The sequence below is a fragment of the Chenopodium quinoa genome, unplaced genomic scaffold (assembly GCF_001683475.1).
Source record: "Chenopodium quinoa cultivar QQ74 unplaced genomic scaffold, ASM168347v1, whole genome shotgun sequence".
NCBI lineage: Eukaryota > Viridiplantae > Streptophyta > Magnoliopsida > Caryophyllales > Amaranthaceae > Chenopodium > Chenopodium quinoa.
This window is the reverse complement of record NW_018744593.1, coordinates 5,812,726-5,824,991: the sequence shown is the minus strand read 5'-3', so window position 1 is coordinate 5,824,991 and position 12,266 is coordinate 5,812,726. Positions and strand designations below refer to the sequence as shown.

The 12,266-nt window shown below is 38.9% G+C and overlaps 1 long non-coding RNA gene across 1 annotated transcript; it reads right to left on the bottom strand.

Annotated features, from left to right (window-relative positions):
- Positions 1–5,443: 5,443 nt before the first annotated feature.
- LOC110699890 lies at positions 5,444–6,563 on the bottom strand. The gene is made up of 2 exons (XR_002507004.1): positions 6,319–6,563; positions 5,444–5,745 (listed from the first exon to the last, which is right to left on the bottom strand). It is a non-coding gene; the product is annotated as an uncharacterized LOC110699890 (long non-coding RNA).
- Positions 6,564–12,266: the final 5,703 nt, after the last annotated feature.

Genomic DNA, 12,266 nt, shown 5'->3' with positions numbered 1-12,266 from the left:
AGGCGGCCTCAGCATCCGGCCCCCATTCAAACCTTGCCTTTTTCTTAATTGCCTGGAAAAAGTATAGGCATTTTTCGCCTGATCGGCTTAGAAATCTTCCCAAAGCCGCCAGACAACCTGTTAACTTCTGAACCTCTCGGATGGTACGAGGCGATTGCATTTCAATGACCGCCTGCACCTTCTCAGGGTTCGCCTCTATTCCTCTCTGATTGATAAGGAATCCGAGAAATTTCCCAGACTCAACTCCAAATACACATTTCTTGGGATTGAGCATGACATGGTGCCGCCTGAGTGTGGCGAAAGTTTCTCGGAGGTCCGACAGATGATCTTTCTGAAGTTTAGTCTTGACAATCATATCATCAATGTATGCCTCGACGTTTCTCCCAATCTGATCAAAGAACACAGTGTTTATCATTCGTTGGAAGGTAGCCGGGCATTCTTAAGACCAAACGGCATGACCGTGTAACAGTATAACCCCTGATCAGTGACGAAGGCCGTCTTCTCCTGATCTTTCTTCCATAGTGGAATTTGATGGAAACCAAAATAGGCGTCCATAAAACTCATCAAGGCATGGCCGGCTGTTGAGTCGACCAGGTTATCAATTTTAGGCAGAGGGTAACTGTCTTTGGGGCACGCCTTGTTTAAGTCTGTGTAGTCTACACACATTCGCCAGGTGCCATTCGGCTTTTTAACAAGCACCACATTTGCAACCCAGTCTGGGAAGTAACATTGCCGAATGAACCCTGCATCAAGTAATTTTTTAACTTTGGCGGCTGCCGCCTGACTTCTTTCTTCGCCATGGTTCCGCTTCTTTTGCCGTACCGGCTTCTTTTTCGGATCCACAGCCAGTTTATGTACCGCCAGATCAGGACTAATGCCTGGCATTTCATGGACTTCGAATGCAAAGATGTCCTTGTATTCTTTCAATAGTTTGTGAAAGTTGTCACCAAGGTTTCTCAGAGCAGTCGTCCCAACTTTGACTGTTCGGTCAGGACGTGAGTCGTCTAATATCAGGTCCGCATGCTCACCAGCCGGCTGAGGGCGGAACTCATCCGGCCGCTCCTCTGCCAATGATTGCTATTTTCTCTCTTTTCTTGCGGCCCCTGTCTGGGATGCCTTTCTCTTTTTGCAACCTGCTTCTTGAACAGGCGCACTCTCCTTGTCAAGGTCTGTTTTTTCACCGCTTGACCCAGTAGCCATAACAGTGGGCTTGACATCCGAGAGATAGCACTCTCGGGCCATCCTCTGATCTCCCCTTAGGGAGCCGACTGTTCCATTATCCCTCTCAAACTTGAGCAACATAAGAGATAGGATTATAACAGCCTTGGAATTATTCAGGGTAGGTCGACCCAGAATCATGTTGTAGGCAGAGAGTTCCTCTACTACCAGGAACCGGACTACCATGTGTCGTCCTTCCCCTTTTTCACCCAGGCGGATGAGTAAATCTACTCGTCCCAGTGGTTGGACTCCTCCTCCTCCAAACCCTACTAAAGGGTGGGAGGCCGGATGTATGCAATCAGTCTGATATTTTAGTTTCGACAGACATTTGCTACTGATGAGATCTAAGAAGCTTCTGGTATCTATGAGGATTCGGCCAACTCTCTGGTTGGCCACCTTACATTCAATAACGAGAGGGTCGTCATGCGGCCCCCTTACCCCTCCTAGATCTTCTTCAGTGATGACAATCTCAGGAAATGAATATTTGGACGGCCGCTCTTGGTGAACGGAATTTACATCTAACCGCCTGATATTGTCTTTGTTGTCCCTAATAGTGGGGCCGCCTCCTGAGAAGCCGCCTGCAATAGTGTAGACGACTGCATCATCTGTATCGGAGTTGTCGGCCTGTTGATTCTTTTTGGCCGACTGCTTTTTTGAGGAAGTGTTCCCCGCGGATTTCTTGACATAAGTGTTAAGATCACCTTGATCAGCCAGGCGGTCTAGGTACCGCATGAGACTGATGCAGTCATTGGTGTGATGACCAACATCATCATGATAAGCACAGAATTTATCTTGGTTCCGGTTGTTTGCAGAACCCTTCATGGGGACCGGCTTCTTAATTGAGATCCGTCCCTTGATTTCTTTTAGGATAAACTGGTTATCCTTGTTAAACGCATACTTAAGGGTTTATGGTTTGAATTCTTTTAGAGGAATCAGCCGCCCAGACCTCTTTTCTTTTCTCATCTTTGTTTGACGACTGTTTCTGTCGTCCTTCTCTTTTGTCGAACCTTTTCCCGTCCGACTGTTTTATCGTACAAAGATCAGTCGCCTGTATATAGGCTTCTGCTTCAATCAAGGCCTCTTGAAGAGTCGCCACCCTTTTTTGAACCAAATCAAATTTGAAGGTAGATCCGTCTTTGAGACCTCTAAAAAAGTCAGTATAAGCTACCTCATCCGGTAACCCTTGAATCTGTATTCTCATCAGGTTAAACCGCTTGATGTAAGAACGAAGCCCCTCCTTCTCGCCCTGCTGAATTGCTCCCAAATCAAGGGTCGTTTTCTTCGCAGGGATGTTCATGGCGAAGTTGGAGGCAAATAAGTAAGCAAGCGTCCTGAAGCTATTTACACAACCAGTCGGCAGGTTGCCGAACCATTGATGTGCGATTCCTTTGAGAGTCGCTGGGAAACACTTGCACCAAGTGGGATCATCCAACCCTTGAAGGTACATCAGGTTGGTGAATGCCATCAGATGGTCTTCTAGGTTAGTAGTGCCGTCATAGGCGCCTACTAGTACATTTTTCACTTTGGCCGGCTGAGCGGCTTCAGTAATTTCCTTGGAGAAGGCCGACGGCTGTTCACCAAGTCTAAGCAACCGTAGCTGCCAGTCCATAGGTTGGACGTTTTTTGCTGCAGGTCCACCAAACGGAGGTGGCTGCAAAAAATACTGTTGTTGCGGCACAAATGGTAAGTTTGGTACCGCCTGGTCACTATGAAAGCCGGACTGACGGGAGGTGCCGCCTGACTGACTCTCATGGTACGACTGAGTATGCCTCATCGAGGCATTTCGCAAACTGTCTTGAAAGTTTGAAGTAGAGGCCGACTCTGACAATCGGTCACTCTTCTTCTGCTCTAGCAGTAGCCGAGCATCTGTGAATGTTTGCTTCGACCCGTCCGCCTAAATATGACGAACAGGTTTCCTATTTCCTGTAGGATAACGGAATTTTGTGAAATCAAGGGCAGGTGGCTCCCGCTTCCTAGATTTAGGATGAGGAGTCGCCTCTCGCCCTTGAACTGGCTTCCTCTTCAGTGAAGTGGAGGGTTTCTTGGCCGACTGCTCCTTGACTGGAGCAGGCGACTTCTTGTTGATCAACTCTTGAATCTCTCCCTTGAAGTCCCTCATGAAGGTCATGAGTTCGTTCCTTGTGATGGGAGCAGACCCATCAGTCGGCTGTTGCCGAACAGGCGGTGCGCCTGCTGGCTCGCTTCCTGTTTGAAGATGCTCCCGTTCCCTCCTGTCGGTATGACGGGTACGTCGGGCCCTTAGGGTCCCGTCTGAAGCTGTATGAGCTTCAACTTCAAATTCACTTTCGGTATCATGGTCCGACTGAACTTGAGGGTCGTCTAGGGGACGCCTCTCTTCAGGAGTCGGTACAGACTTGGATGCCATCTCAGAATTACTCTCCCCACAGACGGCGCCAGATGTTTCGGGGTTTTCTGATGTCCTGCGGGAGAGTTACAATTCCGAGACTGGAACCGGACGCCTGTACCTGCAAAATAACGGAGACTCCTGGGAGCTCCGCCTACAACGGTCAAGTTAGTACCTGATTAAGGAGTAATTAATGCGGAAATTAAAGTGATTTGGTCTCTCTAGGTGAGAGTGTTTAATGTAGGTAACCTGCTTTGTTAGCGAGATCAGCCGGTTGTTACTGTGTGTAATTAATGTGTTTTTTCCGTAATGTTTCTGTCCTCCCCCTTAATGAGGATTAAGGGAGGTATTTATAACCTTGGAAAACGTGCCCATTCTAGGTTTAGGTAAACCTAGGGCCGATTGGGCTTCCCTCGGAAGTTGGGCCTGGGTGACAGGTTTCTCCATTAGGCATGGAGTATGCCACATGTCTTGACATAACAGGTCCAAGGTGGACGAATAAGCGCGTGCCACGTAGGAAGGCCTGACTGTTCCAACTGGGGGCCACGTGGAAGGACCTGATTGGTCCACGTGGCGCATTCCGATTGGAGGGAGCAAAATCCCCTAATCAACTATGGCATCAAAGGTTAAAACAAAATTAATGGTGTGGAATTGTAGAGATATGGCAAGAAATACCTTCTTACCGTATCTAAAACACATTGTGGAGTTACATATGCCAGATATGTTGTTGTTGAAAGAAACAAGAGTGTCTGTAAAGATGGCTTGTGTTATATGTCAAAAAACAAAATGCTTTGCAATGTATAGGAGTTCTAGTAAAGAAGCTAACGGCGGAGTTACGTTGTTAGTCTTTACTAATGAAAAAAAATTTAGTTCAGCAGATGACATAGGTGATAATCCCAGCTTGAATGTGGCAATAGTTTATAAGTCAAATGTTCGGACTTGAGCATTAATTATATCATTATCACAAATAAGATGTTATACATTATAAATGTATTGGCCATATTTCTAATTCCTTGTCATTATCAGCCCATATGAATTAGCCCATTATTGGTAAAATGTGTTTGGCTTACAAACTAGAAAGCCCTATGGGATTCTTAATCTAAAAAGAATAGGAAAGTGAGACCCTATATAATAATGTACAAATTTACGACCCTTTACATTGGTATGTGTAATACTTGGGCCAAATGAATTTGCATTATCTCACACGAGTCCAACTGAGTTTGCAATCAAAATGTTTTGGCAAAAGCTTGTAATCACTAGACGTTTCTTAACCAAAATGCTTTTGCTTAATCACCTTTAGAGTTGAAGCCTTGTTGCTCTGTTCATTTAGTTTCCATCTATTCATTGCAATCCTTCTTAACGTAATCACCTTTGTAACATTCCAACAAAGTTTGGATGTTGCCCTGTAATTGATAGCTTAAAAGCCTTCAAACTGGTTAAGTTACCTAATTTGTTCCTTAAACAAATACAATAATGAGTTTCATTCAGATTGTAACCAAATAACCTAAAGCATAGTGTTTTCAAATTGCTCTCAACTTCCGTCAACCTTGTTTTAATTTAATAAGGATAGAAGAAAAAGGGAATGAAGATTATAGGTGGAGCAGAACTTGAGTATTTAATAGGCAAGTTCAAGTTTCAAATTTCCCAGATTCGTTACTAAATAAGATTGGCAAAAATGACTGACTTAATAAGTAATTTATCAAATTTAACCTGTAATTCTTACAGACTCTTTAAGGCCACCTAAAAATTTAATCTGTAATTCTGACAGAGTCTTTAAGGCCACCTAAAAATTTAACCTGTAATTTTTACAAAGTCTTTACAGATTCAACAACATAAAAATATGAAATGCAAATCCAACACTTCAAAGCCATGATCATACAACAATAAAAAGTTCCAAGGTTCCAAAATACTTCCAAAGTTCCAACGAGTTCCACATGTAGTTTGCAAATAAAGTTTAAGCTAAAAGCTCAAACGTGTCCAAAAGACCACGAAAATACTATATAAAACAACAACTATTTTTCAGTATATAAACACTACAGATCAGGTTGCTGGACTTTGAGATGCACTTTCTCGAGGACTCTGGTGAATACCCGCACCAACGTTAACTTTCATCAACATAATTATTCCACAATGGTTTCAACAGGATTAGGGCTGTCAGCAATCTGTGATTTGGAATTGAAAAAAATCAAAACAGAATAGAAAACTGGTTCCAATCTGTTAACTAGACAACCTTAATAAACACATTTCCATACCATGTGAGGTTCAAGAGAAGATTTATGTGAACAACATGCACAATAGCAAACACTAAAACAAGTGACCAACTGAAGTTCAAGGCATGCAGCAGCAACTAATTGAATATCCCACAGCATAATTAAAGGCTTTAGTATTCACCTAAGCAGAAGCTATGAATTACTTCAAAAGGATAAGAACCTAGATTAATCGTAACATAACATAAATCTGGTGCTAGAAATCAGAACAGTACAGACATGAACATATGAATTAATTCACATAAACACTCATGAACGTCAGATAAACAGAATTAAACTGAAAATATCATATGAAAATCTCGTACACAAATCGCATAATAACAAATGAAATTAGATCAGATGAAGAACTTAAATCGCAAACAAGTAAACGTATAATAACAAACAGAATTTTGAGATGAAAATGGAGAATTTAAACGCATAAATACAAAGCAAAATTAAGTAAAGTGTATAAATTAGAAAGTATGTTACCTTTTAAAATGTTAAGATGGATATTAACGAGAAGATTAGGGTGCAATAGGGCTTTTTGATGACAAAAAAAATGGAAACAAGAGGAGAAGAGGGAGGAAATAGGAAAGGTTGGAAAGAGAGAGGAGATAGAATGAGAATGAGGGGGAAGCGGGGTAAATGAGAGAAAGATTAGGGGTGTAAAATTAGGGTTATTTGTGAATTGATGATTTGGGCTTGGACAATATTTAAAAAAATTAGAGTTTGTAAAATTATGGCTGATTTAAGAGATTGGATTTGGGTGGACCAGACCTGAAACAGACCCAATTACTAAAAAGGGTTTAGGCGGGTTTGTTTTAGATTAGGACTTTCAACCCATCCCATTTGACTTCAGGTCGGGTTACGGTTGACCCAATTACATAAACGGGTTTTAAATCCTTCTCAAAACCCATATATTTAGGGTTGGTTTCGGGTTGTCCCAATTACGTAAACAGTTAAAAGTTTATACAAGTATATTAATTACATTTGATTAATACATGGTTTATTTTGCCGCGTAATACAAATTATTTGGAAAATAAGGGTTCCTTGGTGAAGTGAGTTGTGTGAAAGGACGTGACTTGTTTCAACTAATTAATGGTATTTGGAGAGACATGGAAGTGAATGGTCTGCTTTTGCTTCTTATATACCCTAAGCAATTCGATCTTTTTCTAGCAATCATTATTACTCTGTTCAAGTAATTTAGTTTAGGAAAAGAAAAAAAAAACAATTCGTTTTCCTGTTTCTTGCAATTGGTAAAGATGGTTGGAAACAATGGCGAACCTTTAAGTGCGCAATGATACCAAAGGTGGTTGGAATTGAGGAAGGAGAATGTGGAAGGGAAACTATCTGCTATTCTTGGATTGAGAGTAGAGGCTATACATAAGGTTGGTGAATTGGTTTAGGAGCTTGAAGATTTAAACAAAAGGCTTGCAGAAGTTGATAAGCATGAGGAAAAGTATGAAAAACATAAACAATAAAGAATTGATAGTGATGTTCAATGGGTGATTGAGATTGACAGTGATAGTGACGAAGATTATACTGCAACGAGCAAGAAGCATTTTGTTGTCGGTGAATCATCAAAAGCGCAGGGGGAGGCTCATAGTGGGAGTGAAATTGCGGCGGGTGAAGTTGAAGGCGGCGAGGCTGATATAGAGATTAGTGAGGATGAAAAAGAAGTGAAGGAGGCTCCTATTCCGATCAATCTGATGCAGGGGAATGCGGAAGCTGCTAGTGATGTGGAAGAACAAGAGGAGGAAGATGATGAAGAGCAGGGAGTGCAGGATGATGAATTGGACCCATGGGATGTTAGCTCCAAAGAGGATGTCAGGGTTTCATGGAATCAACGGTTGTCTGAAAAGTCCGATGGAGACTCTGATTAGTTAAACAGTCTATTTTATATAATGTTCAAGCTTCTTTGGTTATTGTTAAATAATTGTAGATGGGGACTTTACCACAAGGATGATTTTTAATTTATATTTTAAATTACATTTTACTATTGACTATAGCGTATTGCAAATCATTGATTTTTCTAATTAGAGCATGTGTTATGTGGCGGAGTCGGATAATTCGTCAGACTCGAATTTTTTATAGGATCTGACTTCGACCCATTTCTGACTCGAAGTCAAATTAATTTAACAGAGTCGAATTCTTTCTACTTTCTTCTCATACTCCGAGAGGATTTTTTTACCTCAAATCAGGGCGGAGTAGGATCGAATCCGGAGTGGATTGCTGTCTCTAAGAGCTATTGTCACAGTGAAGAAAGAAACAAACATGCAAATTTAGAAATAAGTGGTGTTATCTTTCGTAATTTTATTTAAATACACGGGTTCGTTCTTAAACTTGGATAAACAGACCACTTGACATGGTCTCTATTCAAATGGTCCCTCATTTGTTATAATAAACTAATTCTAGACCCAGCATCCATATAACCTTGGATCTGCCACCAACATATTACTACACAATATAGTATAAGAAGAATCCAATTCGATCACATACAAAGTGATAGATAAAATTTGCATTCAAAAAAAAAAAGAGAGATAAAATACAGATTAAAGACTATTACTCCATAATACTACACCAAAAAACATGAGAGCCTTTGACAATTCTTGTTTACCACCAAAAAAAAACATCACAAACAACTTAATCAGACGAAAAAGGATGATCCATCACATTCTATCCTAACATAGATGAGTGAAATTACTAAAATCATTCACGCCAAACTCATCACCGAAATCAGAGCTTGTAGACGAATGGCTTGTCAACTTCTTCTTCATCATCTCCTTCACCTTCGAAATAAGGGACATTTTCATTCCCCTCACCATCCTGGGGACCGTCATTAATTATTGCAGCCTCCACCACTTCTTATTCCTGGTTCGCATCGTCGTCATCATTCCCCTGTTCTTCATCTTCTTCTACTTTTGCATCTGCTTGGCCTTCATCTGCATCAACAGGATTTTCCTGCACTTGGTGCATCGTAGCATGATCTTCTTCCTCGTTAATCCTCATATTGCAGTCTCCAGCCTCATGTTCACCCACCTCGGCTACGCTTACATTACAACCCTCACCCTTAATGTGTGATGACTCACCCACAAACCGCCTCTTCGCCGGAGGAATTTTATCATCGCTACCGCTATCAATGTCGATTACACCGTCGCCCATACCATCACCGTCAATAGGTTTCCCTCCCTCCTGTCTTTAATAGGATAGCTGGGAATGCTTAACTGCCTTTTAATGGACTCAAGTTCCTTCAATAGAGCATCGACCTTCCAAATTATGTGAGCCTGAACTTCGACAAGTGCCTCTAATTGGCCGTCGATTTTATCCCTCCGTTGTTCGAGAATCCGACGGAGGACTTCAGGGATTGGAGGACCGCCAATATTTTCGGCCATGACCAACTATTACAATTGATTATAAAAAAAACATTTTGCTTTGTTTTGACAAATGGAAACAATAGACAACGATAAGAATTTGGGAGATAACTGATGGAATACTGTGCTTTTTAATGGATTTTTACCAACCCACGCAACCTTTAACTTCCAATTATATCAACAAAATAAAAAAAAATAAAAAAAACCACCTCCTCATTTAAAAAAAAAAGAAAAAAAATTGGGGGGGTGGGGGGGCACCAGGGAGGTAAGAATCAAACCCTGGGTTGTTATTATTGGAGGTATGTTGAGAGTTGTAAAAAATGTAAACCATTGGGACAGTACTACCACTGTGTGATATTTGCTAAAAGAAAAATATATATAGTTGTTTTTAGTACTGTCAAAAACCGAACCGAACCGGGGAAACCGAACCGATTCAAACCGATCCGAATGAGAACCGAACCGTTTAGAAACCGCTTTTTTTAAACCGAAAACCGACCCGAACCGCATTTTAGTGAACCCGAAACCGAACCGATTCGAGTAACGTTAAACCGTTTAAGAACCGAACCAAAATCTAAACCGAACTGAAAGGAAACCGAACCGAAAATGAACCGAACCGTTTCTAACCCGAAACCGTTTGAACTGCCATAAAAACCGTTATAAACCGAACCGTTTATAAACCGAACCGTTTATAAACCGAACTGATTATAAACCGAACTGTTTATAAACCGAACCGTTTATAAACCGAACTGATTATTAACCGAACCGTTTATAAACCGAACCGCTTATAAACCAAAATGTTTATGAACCGAATCGCTTATAAATCAAACCAAAACTAAACCAGCTAATCTGAACCAAATTAGTGTTGACTATTTCACACTAAAATTTCCAACCAATCATACTATTTAGTAGTGATACACTACCAGATTTATAAATTACTAAAATTAGTAGTAGTTGCTTTATCTAATTTACTTCAATAAGTCAAAACAATGGATTAAAATGACAAGATTCTCTTTCTATTGGAAACAAACCAACTTGCATTAAACTATAATTAGCACACAAAAATTCTTTAGTGTTTATACCTGATCATAACATTAGAATGATATTTTAAACTGAAATAGTGTAATGATTTATTGGGTTCCCTACCATACAAAAATTCTAATGCTTTTATAACCACAAGATTTGTCTCCCACTGTCCCTTAGATATTCATAATAGAGGGTGATTAGTATATGCCATCCTGGTCTATAGTTCAGGAATTATATGAACAACAAAAAACAAAAACAAAACAATTAAGTGAAAATTACCTGGAGCTGTGACGGCTTGAAGGAGAAGAAGAATTGAAGATGGAGAACTGGAGATCGAACAAAAAAAACGACAATAGAGAACTCGAGATCGAAAATAAACCGAAATAAAAAAAAAAAAATTAACTGAAAAATTACCTTGAGCTGTGACGGCTTGAAGGAGAAGAAGAATTGAAGATGGAGAACTGGAAATCGAAAAAAAACTAATTACATTTGGAGAAATTGAGATCGAACAAAAAACCGAAATAAAAACAAAAAAAAATTAAGTGAAAATTACCTGGAGCTGTGACGGCTTGAAGGAGAAGAAGAATTGAAGATGGAGAACTGGAGATCGAACAAAAAAAACGACAATGGAGAACTCGAGATCGAAAAAAAAACCGAAATAAAAAAAAAAATTAACTGAAAATTACCTTGAGCTGTGACGGCTTGAAGGAGAGGAAGAATTGAAGATGGAGAACTGGAGAACTTCAGAGTGAGTAAGGATTCAGCGCTTGAGGATGAAGAAGAAGAACCGAAGAATCAGTGTTTGATGTGGAGCAAAACGGCGAATTGAAGATGATGAATGAAGAGGAGATGACCTAACCAGGCTAATTCAATTCACGTTTCACCACTGTTTTTTTTTTTTTTTTTTTTTTTTTTTCCTCTTTTGCAATATATTATTTAATTATTTAACAACCAAAATATCTAAATTCTAAATTTAAAATTTGTTTTTCCTTTTAGTTTTGGAGGGAAATTTCCCACCTTTCATATTTTGATGAAATTGTCAACCAAAAAAATGAAATCAATTTTCCACTTTGTAAAAATCAAAATTTTTAATTTTATTTTAATAACATTAAACGAAATTTTATACAATTAATTAATTACATGGCTTCAAAAAAAAACTAATTACATTTCTCGAATCCCGATAAAACGAAATATGCCTTCATAATATCAGCTTTTATAATTTTTTTTAACACACACATTAAAATATTAAGTTCTTTAAATTATAAAATGTGAATCGGTTAGCGTGTAAATGTCTAGCGTTGCGATTAATAAAAAATCGAACACTGTTTAATAATATAATGACGTCATATATCTTAGAGAGTAAGAAGTACTACGGATTAGTTATATGGTTATTTTATATCAGTTTAGTTGTACCTATAAGCAAATACACTTGTAATCGTGTAAACTTATAAATTGTATAATTGACTAGTAGATTAGTACATAAATACAAATTACTTATTTAGATATGAGTTATGACTACATGAGTGATTGACTAATATGACTATATCAGCAATTGTCAATTTAGCATAGTTGCATAACAGATTAGCAGTGTACTAGACTATCCTACTAGGTAATATACTAATACCATTTCAGTATTTGATCTATTAGACTCAAGTTAAACGCTACTCTTTCTTATTAACTTGTTAGTCTAATTAAGTAATTACTAATTACTAATTAGTAATTAGTGACATAAGCCTTAGGGGTAAACCAATAAAGGATATAGAAAAATATAATAATCTTATGATTCTCATCCCTTTATACTAATAATATTTAACTATGAGAATATGAGATGGTTATATGTTATTTATATGTTAATATGTATAATCGGTTGAAAGAGTCAATATTACCTTCTTCTTCATTAATGTGTTCTTTGATTATACAAATCAAACTACTTTGTAATATATAACTTTATGCAAATATATAATGATAAACAAGTCTTAATTATCAGTCTTGTTGACTAATTAAGTATCGAATACCAAATTGAAAATTTCGATGTCACAATTA